General features: G+C 48.7%; 1 protein-coding gene across 11 annotated transcripts in view; it reads right to left on the bottom strand.

The window, feature by feature from the left end:
* The window catches only part of BCORL1 (BCL6 corepressor like 1), a 43,379-nt gene extending 28,609 nt beyond the window's left edge, over positions 1–14,770 (bottom strand). For 4 of the 11 annotated variants that reach the window (XM_080990234.1, XM_080990243.1, XM_080990239.1 and 1 more), the window contains exon 1: positions 360–555. The gene's annotated coding sequence lies outside the window, so the exon portion shown is untranslated. The other 7 variants (XM_080990241.1, XM_080990236.1, XM_080990240.1 and 4 more) reach the window with 7 other exon arrangements.
* Between the last annotated feature and the right edge of the window lie 1,442 nt (positions 14,771–16,212).

Genomic DNA, 16,212 nt, shown 5'->3' with positions numbered 1-16,212 from the left:
GGTCGAAGTAGTGGGGGTAAGCCCAAGCACCCCTTCCTGAGAACAGAAAGTGAAATAATCTGCCTGCTAGCCTGAAGCGACGATCGCTTCCTCCCTCGCCGTCGGGGCCGGAGCAGAAGCGGCCCTGCTGTCACCATCCTGTCCTGGACGGGACCTTACCGCGAAGGGAGGACGGGAGGGGGGGGGTCAGGAAGGGAGAGAAAAGGGCCGCGGTCCAAGGCCCGCTCCCCGTTTCCATGGAAACCTCACTCACACGCCGCCCCCCCTTCCCTCCCCGATGGCGACGGAGGCGGCGGGGGGGGGGGGGAGAGGAGAAGCGGGCCCGGGAAAGGGAACCGCCGGGGACCGTCCACACGCACCTGCTCCCAAGGCGGGCCCCCGCCGGGGTACAAGGGGCATTCGATCCCGAGGGAATCCAGCCAAGCGGAGCCGGAGGAGCACAAGGGCCGGCCAGCGCGGCTCCACCGATCAGCAGCGCAGCGCAAGGAACAGCGGCGGTGGCGGCACTGGCAGCGGCAGCCCGAGTGTGAGGACGAGAGCGAGCCGCCGCCGACTGCTGCTTGCTGCGGGGCCTGCCGGGAAGTGTAGTACGGTCGTCCGGCCGCCCCCACGCCCACCCCGAGCCGGGCCCTGCCCTGCGGACTACGCCTCCCAGGCTGCACCGCGGCGAGCCCTGCCCGTGCGGGAGGGGCGGTTTGCTCCGAGCCAGCCGAGTCCGGAGAGGGAAAGAAGGGGGGGTGGAGTGTTGGGGGGGTTGAGAGGGGGAGGGGCCTCGCGCCCTGCCCGGGGAGGGGGAGAGGCTGGGCGAGGGCGGGGGGCGAGGGCGGGGACCGTCCTCCACCCGAGGGGAGGGAGAGATAAGAAGGGGCGAAGGGGAGGAGGCGGCAGCTGCTGCTGCGCCTAGGCTCTTGCTCGCCTCCCCTCTTTCCACCCCCCCGGGGTTACCCATTCACACGCACAAAACCAAGTCCTCGGGTGGTACTGGGCACCCATCCCAAAAATATGCACTGTTAGCTGTCCACACCGATGAGGTCACGGGACTGGAGAGAGAAAAGAGGAGGGGTCGGGGTACATCAAACGTTGCGGTGTGGGGGAGTTAGGTGTTTTCTGGGGAGAGATCTACAATTTTGGGTAATCAAGCGGGGGCCTGAAAAGATAAAGGGGGCGCAAGGAACCCGCGTGGCGTTAAGGGAGGGGGAAGTGGAAGCCCCGAGTGCGCACGGAGCCCAAGAGGGTCAAGCGGCGGATCAGCCGAGGGCTCCGCGGTGCCTAGATTGGCGAGCGCGCCTCTCTGCGCAGCGGGGAAAGAGAAGCGAAGACCGGAGCGGTGCTGTCCGGTGGCTGCGCCGACGGAGACAGCCCGCAAGCGACTCGGGAGGGCTGCAGCACGCGGATGGGAAGAAGCAGGGTGCCCGTGCCGGGGGTACCTGGATCAGCCCGAGCTGATACTGCGCGCGTTCCAAGCTCCGCACCTGCGCTGGGTGGGCGCCCCCTCGGGGTCGCAGCGCAACGCGGCGTCCGAGTCTCTCTGTCTCCCGCTCGCTCGCTCGCTCCCTGGGCGGCGCAAGCCGTGATCAGCACCGGCGCGCCCCGGGGAGCGGCTGGCCTGCCTACCTCCTTCCGTCGCCTGCTCGGCTCCTCTCGGGGATGCGGCCGGAGGGAGGCGCCCCAGCTCGGTCGGAGGATCGGTTGCTGGCTTTGACCCCCAGCCGGCCGGCAGCGTCCGTCGCCTGCCTGCTTGGCGGCCACGCTCTCCTTCACCGCCCGTCTGTCCGGGCTCGCAGCGCCTGCCCTAGAAGTTGCTCGAGCTTCGAAGGCCGCGATCGCCGGCCAGGCCCGCGCGAGTCCCACCTCGCGTCGGCAGCACAAGCAGAAAGCCCACGCCGCGCCGCCCTGCTCAGTCCGGCCCCCCTGTGGGCCGTCTCGGCGACGATCGAGCCCGGCTTCCCTTCCCCTGGGCCCGTCGTCTTCGCCACTGCCCAAGGCCCTCCCCCTTTGCTCGGCCGGGACCCTCCTCTCGCACCCCAGTGCCTTCCCACCCGCGCCGTCTTGCCCCCTACCCTAGCCCAGCGCCCTCCCTTACCAGGATCGCAGTCCATCTAGGACGAGCGGCGTTGATCCCGTTTCCCCTCTAGTTTCTCCCCCACCTTTTTTCTGGCAGCCCCGCACGTCTTTACACCCGCGTGTGCACACACACCTCTCCTTACCAGTGTGCCGTCCGAGCGACTCGATCTCTTTGCCACACCTCCGCTTTCCCGAGCTTTAAACCGACTCCCCTCTGTATGGACCCAGCGCCTTACATCGTCTGCCCTAGCCGTTCTTCCTGCTTTTTGTATTCCGCCTCAGGGCTAGGAGTTCTTTCTACCACAACCTGGTTGGCCGGCACAGGGAAGCCCACCCCCCACCGCCGCCACCAAGCAGCAACTATGCAATCTGGGGCTATTAAAACTGTGCGACAGGGAAGTAAGCTAGTGGGGACTTACTCTCGAGTAAGCTTCCTGAACAGCCCCCAAGAATCTTTAAGCGGGAATTCTTCTAAAGGATCCTAAAATCAGGAGGAATGTATTGTATTGCATTGCATTTTGCAGCTTTGAGGTATGCTTTGCATTTTGCAAAAAACTTTTTACAGAGATGGATGGAACTGTGATCAGGCAAAATCCACCCAACAAACCCCAATCAACAACCCTTACTACTCCTGAAGACAAATAAGTGCCTTGAAGAGGATTGACTTCCCATCAGGATAGCTCCCTCTCTCCATTTATTATTTCTGCTCCTACCTCCCCCCCTTGTTTCTTGCTTTTACTCAAACTTCTCTAGGAAGGCCCATTTAAGATTCCTGACCAGGTGCTCAGAGCATAAAGTCGTAAGAGGCAATTCCACTACACTACCTTAAACTGTATGTGCCCCAATCTAGAGAGCATTGTGGACTGGGGGCTAAAATTAAATTTCCATTACCTCCTGTGCTCAGGGGAAGTTTACTTCTTGTATGACTTCCCTGGTTTATGTGCACAACGTGTTGTTCTTCTAGCAGTACAATATCTCTGTGCTTCTGCCTCATCTTCCTTACTAAATACCTGCTGAAAGGCCACATGTATTTTATGTTTCTGCCAGTGGCCAAAATCACACAGGATGTGAAAGTTAGAAGACAGGTCCATGAAGATGACCTCCTAGGTGTTACTATTGGACAAAGTTGCTCAGATACAACGCCTCAAACTCTTCCACCAGTGTACCTGTGAATTCAAAAGTGGTATGTTTCAGAAGTGAGGGGAAGAAATTTAACAAATATACAGCTAAGCCTGTAATTCAGCAACCAAAGCAACACCCAGCTCCAGCTGAAGTTTCTTGCACAGTAAGAATACATCCAGGTGATTTTGTGTAAGATGTAGACCAGAATAGGATGAACTTGCTTAGAAATTGGGGAGAGGAACAATTTACCCCAAGGAACATGTTGCCCTTTAACTGCTCAGTGGTGGATTTCCCTAACATGGATAACGGGCCTAATAAAATAACTCCTTTCTTTCTAGATGTAATAGGCATAGCTGAAGTATACCTGCTCTGCTGCTCTACGTCACTTTAAATACTGGTTTTACAGCTGGTAAAGCATAGTGGTTTGGGCTTAGTGCAGACCAAACCATGATTTGCACTAACTATGGAGTAGCACTCACAGACTCTCAGTGTTTCCAAAGGAAAGAATGCTCACTGTGCTCCCCCAAAAAATGTTTCTCTAAGGTTCCTGCAGTTCAGAACATGCTTGCTGTTCCCCGGGCATAAAGCAGCGAAAGAACAGTCACATACATTTCCCACAAATTGAAAGCAAGGTAAGAGTTAATGGTACCCCAGCCAGTATAGGGACCAAGGAGAACCCTTTGCAGGGCAAGATCAGGGGGTCAGGGCAAGATGAGATCAGCACCAGAGAAGGAGAAGATGTGGGTCATGTGAGCATTTTCTGTAGGTGAATGTTAGCAGAGACCAGATGGGTCTGGGAAAGGAGACCATGCCCTTTACACCTGTTACTCGACTACAGCCCTCAGCATCCTTGGCTATTGGTCATGATGGCTGAGGCTGATGGGATTTGGAGTCCCAACATCTTCAAAGGTCCCACCACCACCTTTTTTAGTCTGACCTTGCTGGGGGAAATCACACCCCGGCTGGAGAGCAGCTTTGAGATGGTTCTTGTATGTACATGGCTTGATTTTTCCACTGGATGGCTTAACATCAAATGATAGCATGCATGTCTAAATGGGTGAAAAGAGCTCTCATAACACCAGCAGAACATTGGCATCATCTCATATTACCTCAAACACAATATTTTCGGTGGAAAATGACTGTAGGGGCACAGCCTTCACTAGGGATGCTATGTTAGGTCCTGGAGATGTCAGGGATTCAATTTACGACCTTCTGCATTCAAAGCTGGTACTCTACTGCTGAGCTAGGTTTCCTCTTGAAAGTTCTATTGGTGTTCTGCCTACCATTCACACATGCAAATTGCACGTCTTGTGGTGCAGTAATCAAGTGAAGAAGCATGCAAGTATGAATCAGCCCTTCATCTATGGAAGTTGACCAGGCAGGCAGGCAGGCACACATATTTGCAAACACCAGATAACTGATAAATCCTTAGGCAGCTGAACTGATGGCTTGAATGAGAACAATACAAGAGCGGTGAGATCCTGATAGAGACTGAAGGGAAAAAGTAGAAGGAGAAAGAACAAAACTTCTCCTATGCTGTTACAGTGGTGACAAAGAAAGGCCATGCAAAATTTTGCTAACTGGATGTCCTCCGGACATCGTAGACTGCAACTGCTATCAACAGCAGCCAGCGCAGCTGAGATTTTGTAGCATAAAACCTCTGAAGAACGCCAGGTTTGTGAAGGCTGCAGTACAGACTTCAGTGATTTAAGTGGAGGCAGTGTTAGAAACTCACGATATATAAGCCAGGTGCAAAATGGCTCCTAAAACCAAGGTTACAGGTCACCAAAATGGAATGTCTAGTTGCTATTTGGGGCAAGTCTTACTTTTCAAATGGCTATGATTCTCAGTTAAACATCTAGCTAGTTCAGAGGACAACCTTAAGCTAGGTTAAGAATTTTGAGAACTTAAATAAGAAAAGCCACTTTATCCAGGGACAGTCCACATATGTACTGGCCTATTCTGACCTCTTTTTCTTAATGGTGACACGGATCATTCATAATGTGGGAATATTATTCACAACTGGGAGCAGGGAAGTGGAGTGGGGTATGTGAAGACAAGCGACAACCATTAACTATAATGTTGTTGACTGCTCCACCCCAGGCAGCACAGAAAAAGCATTTTGGTTCTGAAATTGACCTTAGTTTTCCAGAGGGGAAGGGCAGTAGTAATTAATGTATTGTGCCCATACTCCCTGGAGGGAGTAGTAGTGTGGTGCTGCTTTGACTCTGGGATGATTTATTCTGAAATAACAGCAGGGTAACAGAGAAATCCAAAATGCAGAAACCCACCAGTGGGGTGCGTACACCAGTAATCCACCAGTGCTAAATTGGTGGCATGCCAACCTCTTCTGATACGTCAGATCATAGGTCTGGATGACAGCCTTAGCAGAATTGTTCAGCCAAGGTTAGCCTGGACTACACAGAAATTCAAGGGTGCCTTTGAGCATGCACAAAGTACTTCCCTGCGGCACTGTGCATCATCAAGACGTAAAAAACCCTAAGTTTAGGAGAATGAACTTGCTGACTGAAGCCGGGATTTCAAGCTTTGATATGATGCTCAGTAGCAGGTCATCTGCCTTGCATGTAGAAGGTCCCAGGTTCAATCCACAGCATCTCTACGTAGGGTTGGGAAAGACTCCTGCCTGAATTCCTCGAGAGCAATTGTCAGTCAGTGTAGACAATACTGAGTTACACTGACCAATGTTCTGACTCCATCTAAGGCAGCTTCCTGAGTTCCACTCAACATGAACAACCATCTGAGCATATGGGTCCAAACCCAAGAAAGTAGGCTCTCTGCTGAAGAGAAAAAAAGGAGAAGGCTTCATTTACTACGTCCAAATTATAATCAGTCTTGCTAGAAGAGGTGTGCTCAGATTGTTTCTTTCTCCTTTGGTGGGTATGAGAGTTTTGGAACATTTATTGCCAGAAATGTCACAATCTTAGACTACAGATCGCTCCCAAAGCAATGCTTCCTCATCAATTTGAACCTAATGTCCCAGGATTCCTGCATAAAGACCTTCTTAGACTATGTGCATGCCATGACAAAGTTGTGTACAGCATGTAGCTGGAAGTCTCCAACACAACCCTCTCAACAGTAGTTGATTAATAGGATTTGGGACATTAGGTTTAGGAACAAATTTAATTCAGCTTAACATAGGAAGCAAGGAATCCCCATTTTTAATAATAATGCAGTGTGGCTGTTTTATTTACTATATGGAAAGCCTTCAAGCTTCTGATTAACTGCCAATCAAGTGCGGATGACTATATGATGTCTATATCATCAAATATATGTATCAAATATCCATTCTCATTTTCTTTTCTTTCTTTTTTGAAGTAATTGTCCCACAAGCATGACATATATTAAGGATTGCAATCAGTGGGTTTCTTTATTCCTTTAGTCATCTTGTTGTGTTTCCATGTGCCTTGCATTCTGTTGCAGGCATTTTTAACTTTTATTTGAGGAAGAGGAAGAGGAGAAGAGGATGACAAGGCACCTCTTGAGATGGGGAGGGGAGAGAATACATAGCTAGACTGCACAGGATGTTCAGTTACGGTTCTTCTGTCTCAAATCTCCCCCCTGCACGCACACCCACACCCAGAGTTTTCTGCAATGCCCAGAAAACTGGGTTGGGGGAGTGTGCATGTTTGGAAGGCCAGAGGCCAGTTGTATGCTGGGGGAGGGGAGGAGTAGTCCGCTGCGCAAACTGACAGCGTGCCCCGGAGGACTCTGGCGAATTTCTTCTGCTTTCATGCCTGCCTTCCCGCCCCCCGCCCCCCAGCCATCGCTTAAGGGAGACCTACTGAGGGCCTCCAAAGTTCTAGCAGGTTTTTTTTTACTGTTTTCCCCACTCAACAGGGAAAAATGAGAACGGTACATTAAGGAACAGGCCCTATAATGCTTCCATTCTTTCCCAAAGCCCAACATTTAAGCCGTTTGAATTTTAAAGCAAAGCCAAAACTGCTCGTCTATCTTTGCCCGATATCTTTTCAAGCTATTGGTGATGCTTTAATCAGCTGAATTAACTGCAGTGGCCTTGGGTTTTGTTCTGAGATGGATAGGAACTTTTCCAGAGAATGTGCTTTCATTAGGGAAGATGAAAAGGGGTTCATGCAACAAGAATTTAAGGGAGGAGAATACTTCTCAGGCAAGTGGATTTCTTTAGATCTGGACAAGCAATTCTGACTTTTAAGTCTTGAGGCAAGTTAAGTTAAGTTAAGTTAAGTTATATTATGTTGCAGAGGTAAACATCTGGAGACCACCAGGCTGTGGAAAGTTAGTTTAAAGCGTTCTGCTAGGAATGGGTTTAAAATCTCAACTTTGTCAGGAAGCTCCCTAGGTAATATTGGCCTTGTTTCTGTCTGTCTTTTGCTATCTCTCTCTCTGTCTCTCTGAATAACCTACCTCACAGTGTTGTTACGAATATAAAGAAGTGGGGAGGAAACCATGTACACTGCCCCAAATCCCTCAGAAGAAGAATGGAATATAAGCATCAATGGAATATAAGCATCATAAACATATGCATATTATTCAAACCTAGTAACATCAGTGCTATTTTTCCAGAAAAAGAGGTGTTGGAACTCACCATGAATGCCTCCCTAATCTCTTAGAACAGCAGTGATGCTCACCTGAGATGTGCCAGAACTGAGTTCCAGTGAGTTCCGGCTGGGGAAATAAGCCCTGAGTGACACAATGCAAAAATTAACCTCTGAAAACTGGATAAATTATCAAACACCATTTCATTACTAGCACATCTCTTTCCTGTCTTTCCATTCTTAATAGAACTCTCCAGGTGGTGAAAAACCATCTTCAAAGACATAAACAGTCCAGTTAAAGCAGCACAAGACTGAACCACTAATAGCACACATTTTAAAATAGCTTGCAATATCATATTGACAGAAGTCAGAACAAAAACGAGAACCATTTCCAATTGCTTTGATGAGCTCCCTGATCAAATGCCTTTCAGCGCAGGAGTGTGCTGCCTACACTGTCAGCGGCTGTGTGCTTCTGAATGCCAGTTGCTGCAAACTGCAGGAGGGGAAAGCAGTGCTGTGTTCAGGTCCTGCTTGCATGTCTCCTGCAGGCATCTGGCTGGCCACTGAGAGAACAGGATGCTGGACTAGATAGGCTTTTGACCTGAACCAGTGGGGCTCTTTTTATGTTCTTATGGTCAACTTGTTTCCTAAAGGAGCTGTTTAAGTGGGGTGCTTCTTGGCAGTGCCCTAACTGAAAAGCTTTTATACATCAAGTGATGGTTTTTGAAATCCAAAATCTGCACAATTTGGTGGTCTGGTCTTGCTTCCTTCCAGTCAGCATCCAATGTGGGGGAGAATTCTGCCCATCTCTGGCTGGATGCAACTGAAGCATTTAATCTGCTCTAATGATGCAGAATGACCTGCAAAGAAGATCCCCATTGCCAGGGCCAGAGTCAACCTGATCTCTTAGCAAAGACTCTCTCTCTCCCCCCCCCCATTAAGTTTCCCACTATCTCGCTCTCCCTCACAGCTTACCTGGTAGTAGCGGCAACACCACTTCCAGAGTATCATTCCAGGGCATTATGGGAAATTTAAAATGAAGGGGCTCATGGATGCAGCTACCCATAAACACAGACTAGGGCACATGGCAGTACTGCTGGGCTCTGCTGGAGTAACAGGATACCAGCTGCTTGCAGCAGACCTCTCCACTGCATCTATCCCAGCCTTTTTCAACCTGTGAGTCCCCAGATGTTGTTGGACTACAATTCCCATCACCCCTAGCTAGCAAGGCCAGAGCTCAGGGATGATGGGAGTTGTAGTCCAACAACATCTGGGGACTCACAGGTTGAGAACTGCTGTAAAGGTAAAGGGTAAAGGGACACCTGACCGTTAGGTCCAGTCGTGGCTGACTCTGGGGTTGTGGCGCTCATCTAGCTTTATTGGCCGAGGGAGCCGGCGTACAGCTTCCGGATCATGTGGCCAGCATGACTAAGCCGCTTCTGGTGAACCAGAGCAGCGCACAGAAACGCCATTTACCTTCCCGCCAGAGCGGTACCTATTTATCTCCTTGCACTTTGACATGCTTTTGAACTGCTAGGTTGGCAGGAGCAGGGACTGAACAACGGGAGCTCACCCCGTCGTGGGGATTCGAACTGCTGACCTTCTGATCAATAAGTCCTAGGCTCTGTGGTTTAACCCACAGCGCCACCCGCATCCCTTTTTGAGAACCGCTGATCTATCCATAATACTGTGTCAGTCATGCCACCTGAAGTGGGATCCTCTTGATGGCACATCATTCTTTCTTCCTACACAATTCAAAAGTGAATCTTTTGCACCCCAGACCAAAAGCCCCAGTTTTCAGCACTCCTTCTCCATTTGCTCAGTTTCCAAATATCTTCGTTTTTATTGCATTTCAATCACTTCATTACATTGATGTTTGAATTGTTCACACTGATTGGCAGCAGCTCTGCAAGGCTCCAGGGAAGGGTTTCTCCCAGACCTACCTGGAGATGCCAGAAATCGAATCTGGGACCTTCTGTATGCAAAGCAGACTGAGGAGGGACGTGATATGCTGTGATTACTAAGACCCAGCATGGGTTTCTCAAAAATAAGTCATGCAAGACGAATCTCTCTCTATCTCTCTTTTTGATGGAATTACAAGCTTGGTGGATAAGGAGAATGCTGTGGACATAGTGTATCTTGACTTCAGTAAGGCTTTTGACTAAGTTCCCCATGATATTCTTGTGATGAAGCTAGGTTGAACAAGGTAACTGTTAGGTGGATTTGTAGCTAGTTGACTGACCAAACCCAAATACAGTGGTACCTCGGGTTAAGTACTTAATTCGTTCCGGAGGTCCGTTCTTAACCTGAAACTGTTCTTAACCTGAAACACCACTTTAGCTAATGGGGCCTCCTGCTGCCACTGTGCCGCCAGAGCACGATTTCTGTTCTCATCCTGAAGCAAAGCTCTTAACCCAAGGTACTATTTCTGGGTTAGCAGAGTCTGTAACCTGAAGCATATGTAACCTGAAGCGTATGTAACCTGAGGTACCACTGTAGTATTCATTAATGGTGCCTTGTCATTCTGGAAAAAAGTGACAAGTGGGGTACCACAGGGTTCTGTCTTGGGCCCACTGTTGTTTAACATATTTATAAACAACTTGGATAAAGAAATTGAGGGGATGCTCATCAAATTTGCAGACGATCCCAAACTGGGAGGGTTAGCTAATGCCACAGAAGACAGAATCAGAATTCAAAATGACCTTAACGGATTGGAGAACTGGGCCCAACCTAACATAATGAATTTAAACAGGGGCAAATGTGAAATTCTGCACTTAGGCAGGAAAAACCAGATGCACAAATATAAGATGGGGTACACCTGGTTTACTAGCAGTACATGTGAAAAGGATCTTGGGGTCTTAGTGCACCACAAGCTTAACATGGGCCAACATTGTGATACAGCACCAAAAATAGCTAATGCTATTGTAGGCTGCATCAACAGAAGTACAGTGTCAAAATCAAGGGAAGTAATAGTAGCACTCTGTTCTGCCTTGGTCAGACCACATCTGGAATACCGTGTCCAGTTGTGGGCACCACAATTTAAGAAGGATGTTGACAAGCTGGAACGTGTGCAGAGGAGGGCAACCAATGATCTGGAACCCAAGTCTTATGAGGAGCGGTTGAAGGAGCTGTGTATGTTTAACTTGGAAAAGAGGAGGCTGAGAGGAGATATGACAGCCATCTCCAAATATCTCAAGGGTTGTCACATGGAAGAGGGAACAAGCTTGTTTTCTCCTGCTCTGGAGAGTAGGACTGGAGCCAGTGGCTTCAAGTTACAAGAAAGGGGATTCCAACTCAACATCAGGAAGAACTTCTGATAGTAGGAGCTGTTTGACAGTGGAATGGTCTCCCTCAGGATGTGGTGGACTCTCCTTCATTGGAGGTTTTTAAAGCAGAGGTTGGATGGCCATCTGCCATAGATGCTTTAGCTGAGATTGCTGTATTGCAGGGGGTTGGACTAGATGACCCTCGGGGTCCCTTCCAACTCTGCAGTTCTATGGTTCTACGATTCAACTACTCAAAGGGCTGTCGCACAGAAGAAGAAAAGGGCTTGTTCTCCACTGCCCCGGGCTATGTACACACTATAGCTTTAAAGCACATTCAAAGCACATTCTTTCCCTCAAAGATTTATGGGCAACTGTAGTTTACCCCCTCAGGGAACTACAATCCCCAGCAACACTTAACAAATGATAGTGCCCATAATTCTTTGGGGAAATCCATGTGGTTTAAATGTATGGTGTGCATGCAGTGACACCTTAAGAGATTCAGGCTGTGTATACACTATACCTTTAAAGCACATTCAAAACACATTCTCTTTCTCAAAGACTTTTGGGCACTATCATTCCCCTCAAAGAACTAAAATTCACTCTTCCCAAGGAACTCTGAGAACTGTAGCTCTATGAGGGAAATCGGAGGGAAATTGTAGCTCTGTGAGGGAAATCAGAGGCCCCTTAAACAACTCTCAGCACTCTTAACAAATTACAGTCCCCAGAATGATTTAGAGGAAGCCATGATGGTTGAAATGGTATCATAGTGCTTTAAAGGTGTGGTGCGGATGTGACCAAAATGACGACAGCAACATGAATGCAACGCTGGCCGGGAACATCACTGGTGCCAGCTTTTCAACGGACTGTTTCTACTATGTGTTCATCCCCTCACTCCTGCCCCTTGAGGTTTGGCAGTCAGCTGTGACACATGCCCCTCAATCTAGCCCCAAGTATACTTCCAGTTTCAACTGTTTGCTTCAGTTATCATGTTGGGAAAGAGCTTAAGATAAGGGAGATATTGATTTGCAGGGAAATGGGCTGTGCCTCGGCGACAGAGCATCTGCTTTGCATGCAAACGGTCCTGAGTTCAAACCCCAGCATGGGTTGGGAGAGATTCCTGTTTGAAACCCTGGAGAAGACTTATTGATATAGATAGATGGACCAGTTCCTATTTTACCAATCCATACTGACTTGAGAATTACAGAAAGACCACATAGCTGACTTTAGCTCGCATTTCCATCGCTCAACCCATGCCAACAACGTAGCATCCTGAAGCAAATCAAAATGGCGGCTTAAATCAACTGTCTGGCTGTGTTCTGAGTAAAGTTTCCTGCGGGCACAACCAAGTAATCTCACCAGGGCCTAGTGACAGAAGTTCCACACTTTGCTCAGGGCCACCTCAGACCTGAAGCAGTCCATGGTGAGCAGCAAAGAGAAACTTCTGGACCTCTCTCAGGTCTATGTTCAGTTTCTGAGGTACTCCTCTTTGTCCCCTCTGAGGAAACAGCGCAATTGGCAGGTACAACATAGCATGGCCTTTTCAGCTGTGGCACTGAAACAGGAAAGTACCTTGTCAAGGGTTCTGTTTTTGCCTGCTTTTGAACAAGCTCCCAAATGTTATTCTGGCAGGGTTTTATTTTCATTTGTTTTAACTACAGCTTATATATAGCAATGTGTTTTATGTACTGGATCAGACCAAAGGCCCATCCTATCCAGAATGATGACTACAGGAAGCCTGCAAGCAGGAAGTGAACCGCACAAGCACTCTTGTGCTCGCTCTCCTGCAACAGCTATTTGTCAGTGTACGACTGTCCCCTACAGCGGAGGCAGAATATAGGAATCGGGGCTAGTTAGCCACTGAAAGCCTTATCCTCCATGAATTTGTCTAAACACCTTAAAGCCACATTAGTGGCAATTACCACATCCTTTGGCAGCAAATTCCATTGTGTTGCACTATGCACTTTATGAAGAAGTCTATTACTTTGTGTGTCCTGAATCTTCCAATGTTCTGCTTCCCTGGATGGTCCCAAGTTCTAACAATATGAGAGAGGGAGAAAAGTCTCTACTGTACCCACTTTCTTCACCCCATACATAATTCAACTCTGTCATGTCCCCTGTAACTTGCCTTTTTCTAAAAAGCCCAAAATACTGTAAGCTTTACTTCATGTGGGCTTGCTGCAGCCCCATCACCGTTTTACTTGCTCTTTACTGAACCTTTCTCTGCAATTTCTACAACTGAGGTGCAGCAACCAGAACTCAACATTGTATGTGCAGCTGCACCATAGATTTGTATAACTGTGTTATGTTATTGGCAGTTTTATTTTCCCTCCCTCCCCTAGCGTCTCTTACGATGTTGTTATCGCTGCATATTGAATACAACAATTGGGTTTTCACTCGCTTCATCACACACACACACACACACACACACATGCTCAAATTCTGCAAGCCACCTTGAGCATACTTGTCATAGAAAGACATAATATAAATGTTAAAATAAATAAAGTGACAGAACAATCCTATGCATGTCTATTCAGAACCCCACTGAGTTCCATGCGAACTTGCTCTCAGGTAAGTGGGCACAGGTAAGTACGACAGTGTAATGCAGTTGTTATAATGTCAGACTAGGACCAGGGTTCAAATCCCAACTCATCTACTTATTTGTGCATTTGTCGAACTTATATCCCAGCACTTCCTCCAAGGAGCTCAAGGCGGTTAATGGTTAATGGTTCTCCTCCTCCTCAGTTAATCCCCCAAACAACCCTGTGAGGTACCTTAAACTGAGATGCAGTGTCTGACCCAAGGTCACCCAGTGAGCTTCATGATCATGTGGGATCTCTCTTTCAACCTAATCTACCTCGCAGGATTCTTGTGAGGATAAATGGAAGGGGGGCACAAGTGAATTAAGTGTGCCAGCTTGAGCTCCTTGTAGAAAAGGTGGCATTAAAAAATGCAATTATATATAATTGCATTTTTAATGCCATATATATATATATATATATATATGCACTCTTTCCTGAGAGCAAATCCCATTAAATTCAGTGGGGATAACCTCCAGGTAGGCATACACGAGATTGCACTGTACATAGGTAAGATTGCACACCCCATCGAAAACCCAGCCTGTATTCTCAGGTATTCCAGTGCTCCCTTTCCTCGCCCCACATTTTATTCCTATGCGTCTTATTCTGACCAATAACAAGAAACTTTTCTGCAAAGTTGCACGATCTTCCAGATTAGAAGAAACACACATACATACATGCATGCATGTAAACATACACACACACACACACACACACGCAGCCGAGTGCGGTGCGTGCAAGCTAAGCGGCGGAATGTGTTAGTTCCCGGGTCGTGTGCAAGGATTACCTCATGCGGCACAATGGCAGACAAACACGTGTTTCCACCTTCGCCCTCCAGCGGCTTCGGAACGCGTCCGTGGGGCACGATCGCCTCGGCGCCACCGCATCCTCCGCGAAAAAGGCTGGTCGCGTGAAGAGGGAAGAGGGCGGAGTTTGTGGCAGAATGTACGCAAGCAACCACCGTGCGATTGGCTTTCGGAGAAAGGATTGTGGGAGTTTAGGGGAAGATGGCCAGGGAGGGGTCTGCGGGGCCGAAGCAACGTGTGAAAGGGAGGGATGGCGAGGAGGAAGCGGGGAGTGAACCGATCGGGGCTTCAACACGCCCGCACGCGCAAAAGGGAGGCTCGGAATGTGGAGATCGTTTCTGGCTGCTTCTCGCAAAGTGCGGCAAGCTTTCGGATTCGCAACGAGCCTCTCTCTCTTCCCTTTCCTTACGCGGGTCGCTCAAGCCCCTAAATTATCAAAAGTTCTTGAACGGCCGGGTTAGGCTCTGTTTGTGTCGATCGCTTCTTGGGGAGGCAAAGAGAACAAAAGGATGGTGATTGAATTGGGAGTACCTAGCCAAGGGCTAGTTCTCAGATTGCACGAATCTAAAAATTTGAGGGGTTTGGTGGGAGGAGTAGAAGAATACGAATCGCGCTCCGATGAACCCTAAAATCCACAGCAGGGCGGTGCTTGTATTAGGACCCAGCCAAAATGTCACAAAAACAGTGGCGAGGTTTTGAGCTGTCCAGAGTTCTTCGTCGAGTAGGATGTCTACCCGAAGGGAGCAAATAGAGAATTGTTTCATTTTTAAGGGATTCAGACAAACATACCCGAGCCGGCATTCGATTTGGGCGTCACGGGTATCTTCTTTGCTCAGCGCAGAGTTAAAAGGAAAGTGGGTGGCCTCTGCCTTATTTGTTAATTATCATTTAATTAATATGTTTTTAGCTTGCCTTTCAAAACCTCAATGGTCCCCAGCACAACTTGCAATAGACTGCAATAATGCACACACGGAGAGAGTTATATACACAAGCCTCAAACCCACCCAACCCAGCGGTCTTTAGTCCCCTGACTGATAAATGGGACCAGAAGTGCTTCCGCTCTGCAATCCTGGAGCAACTGTCAGTTGGAGCTGAGTGCTATTTGGGAAGGGCAGGGAGGGGGGCGGTGCAGGGAGAGGGAGGCAAGCTTCTTGCAACTTCTGCTTCTTAGGAGCCCAGGGTGGTCTCCCCCTTGCCCGTGGTGACTGGTTCCAGCCACAGCCAATGACAGGCAGAGCTACTCCATTCCGCTTGTAAGCAAGAAGATAGGTGGTGGACTGGCTGAGAGCAGACCAAGGTTGCCCTAGGGCAAGCAGACCTTCCCCTGCCAGGGGACCCTTGTTTCCTTCCTGGTAAGCCGAGTGTGCAGCAACATTTACCTGGAGAAGTTCCCTAACGGAATAGAACTGTGTTTCTCAGGGGTCGCGCAAGAACAGGTGATGCTCTCAGAGCAGAATATAAAGTTGCCTTTTATTTGCCAGTGAACTGAGATAGGCATAGCTGGCAACTTCTTCCTTCTTCTTCCTGGCAAGGGCCCTTTCGCTTTCAGCAGCTACACAACAGGTGGATATTCCACAGGGGAAGCTTTTCTTCAAGCATAAATGTGCATTGATGGAGAAACAGTCCTGTGCTGAATTCCTGGCTGCCATGCAAGGCGATAACTCACCTTCTCTATAGATGACAACTCATCTTTCTCCATGGGAACGCAGAGCACACACCTTCATACTAGAGTTTCTGTTAATGACTACTTCCCCCTATTAAGACATTTGCCAATATCAAAGGTGCATTTTTCATTCCCACAGAGGAGGTGAGTTATCATCCCGTTGATCAGAGTTTAAAGCGG

This window comes from Podarcis pityusensis, assembly GCF_964106645.2.
Source record: "Podarcis pityusensis genome assembly, chromosome: Z".
In the NCBI taxonomy this organism is placed as follows: domain Eukaryota; kingdom Metazoa; phylum Chordata; class Lepidosauria; order Squamata; family Lacertidae; genus Podarcis; species Podarcis pityusensis.
This window is presented reverse-complemented; position numbering and strand designations above follow the sequence as displayed.